This window comes from Pteropus vampyrus, unplaced genomic scaffold (genome assembly GCF_000151845.1).
Source record: "Pteropus vampyrus isolate Shadow unplaced genomic scaffold, Pvam_2.0 Scaffold19794, whole genome shotgun sequence".
Taxonomy (NCBI): Eukaryota; Metazoa; Chordata; class Mammalia; order Chiroptera; family Pteropodidae; genus Pteropus; species Pteropus vampyrus.
This window is the reverse complement of record NW_011908575.1, coordinates 1-2,273: the sequence shown is the minus strand read 5'-3', so window position 1 is coordinate 2,273 and position 2,273 is coordinate 1. Positions and strand designations below refer to the sequence as shown.

At 35.7% G+C, this 2,273-nt stretch overlaps 1 pseudogene; it reads left to right on the top strand.

Annotated features, from left to right (window-relative positions):
• The first annotated feature begins 70 nt into the window (after positions 1 to 70).
• Positions 71 to 189, top strand: LOC111735225 (annotated as a pseudogene).
• Positions 190 to 2,273: the final 2,084 nt, after the last annotated feature.

Here is a 2,273-nt window from a genome sequence, read left to right as displayed (position 1 = left end):
CCAAGAAATGTGGAAAGAACACAATATTATAGAGATGGACTAGGGGGTTATTTCATTCTTAAAATATTTTGTCTATGGCCATGCCACCCTGAACAAGACCAATCCCGTCTGATCTCGGAAGCTAAGCAGGGTTGGGCCTGGTTAGTACTTGGATGGGAGACAACCTAGGAAGTCTAGGTGCTGAAGGCGTAAAAAATAAAAAAAAATAAGGGATTGTAAACTGACAGGGTCCTTGTAATCTGTGAGGTCAACCAAGGGTTGCTTCGCCTAAAAATAAATAAATAAAATAATTAAAAATATATTTTTCTGCATTTTGTGATGTTTGTAGTATTTATAAATAAGCTTTTTGGAATCTTGTCACTTATTGTGATTTTTCTCATTTTAAATATTTACTTTTGTATCTAATTTTTCAAATGTGGAAAGAACACAATATTATAGAGATGGACTTTCTGGCCTCACAAAACTTGAATTCATTCAATCCTATGAGCCTAAAACAATGCTCTAAAGATAAAGTAATGCTTCTTTAAAAGTTGTTGAATAAATGGTTGCAATGAAAAACATTTGACATGGAAGATACGCCAAGCATCACAAAATTTATAAACTTTAAATTTTACTTTGAAAGTTTAAAATGTATTTAAAAATAAACATAATATATAGAACTACTAGTACTCATCACCCAAATTCAGCAGTGATTAAGACTTCCCACATTTGTTTGCTTTTCTGCTTTGTTTCTTTTTTTTCTGTCGTATTTTAAAGTGAATCCCAGATATCCATGTTATTTCGTCCCTTTATACTTCAATTTGTGTCTCTAACAAGTGTAACCATATTCTTACATACATATTAACGAAATGTTGTCCTTACTGCTAACAAAATGAGAATTCAATGTTATCATCTAATAGCCCATCCATAGTCAAATATTACCAATTTTCTCAAAAATGACTTTTTATATTGAGTTTATTTGAATTATGATACAAGCAAGGTCAAAACATTTGATGTTAATACATTCCTTAAATCTCTTGTCACTTTTTTTTCCTGTGTCACTAACTTATTGCAGAACCAAAGTCAATTGTCCTGTACAGTGTCTCACATTTTGTATTTTTCTGTGTACTTTCTCTGGTGTCATTAATTGGTTACTCTACCTGCCTTGTATCCTGCACATGAAAGTTAGCTCCAGACTGAGAGTTCTCGAACTTGAGCGTGCATTGGAATCCACTGGAGGGCACGTTAAAACAAATTGCTGGGTCCTGCTCCAAAGTGGCCTGTTCAGTTGGCTTGTTCAGTTGACCTGGGGTGGGGGCCAATAATTCTCATTTCTAATAAGTTTCTAAGAGATGTGGAAACTGCTGGTCTGGCGGGCATACTCTGAGAACTACTGCTTTTTAGATCGAGTTTTGATTAGATTCAGTCTTTTTTTCTTTTGGTGAGCTTGTTTCTTGATTGTTTCTGTTTCCTTTTACATCTCTTCAGAAGGCACACAGTGTGTGGTCATCACACTTTTAATGATGCTAAGGTTACCCAGTAGATTTAGTAATGAATACTGATATTTCTAAAAGTAACTGGCAAGATACATTTTTAAATTGCAGTTTTAAAAATTATCTCAAATCATCTGTCCAACGCCAGTGCGTATGCAGTCACTCATTCAGCAAACGTTTACTTTATTTCTACCATGTGCTTGACATTGTGCAAGGTGATAAAGATGGAAAAGGCATGGTCTCTGAGTGATCCCACCCCAAGTAACTTAGTCTGTGGAAGATGGACATATAAACTACCTCATACAGTACTTAATGATCAGTGCTATGATAGAGATATGTGCAGAAAGTAGGAAAGTATGGGTGCCTGGCACTGAATTCATGTGGTTCTTCCTTTATTTAGGGCATAGTAGAGAAATAAAAGTTTTGTCTTTATTTCCCTTGGCTGTATTATCAAAAATGCACCCACTAGCCCCAGCCCTATCTCATCAAGCACTGTGGTATTGCTGTCTGAGACATCCTATGCTCTGACCACAGTGTGCTAACAGATTTAGTTCCCTCCTTGTGCAGATTTTTTTTAGGTCCAAAGATGGCAGTTATATAAGGGAGGGGACATGTGAGAAAGGGAAGTGCAAATGTATTTGCTAAGGAGGGCCATAGGCAAAATCTACCCTTATTCCTGTAAACCAACACCTGCGTTTTAAGGATTAACAGGTATGCATCTTCTATATGGCCTAAGTTGTGAATCTTTGAAGCCTTTGTATTTAATGTCTTTTTAAGATCTGATTTGGATTTTTTAGATGC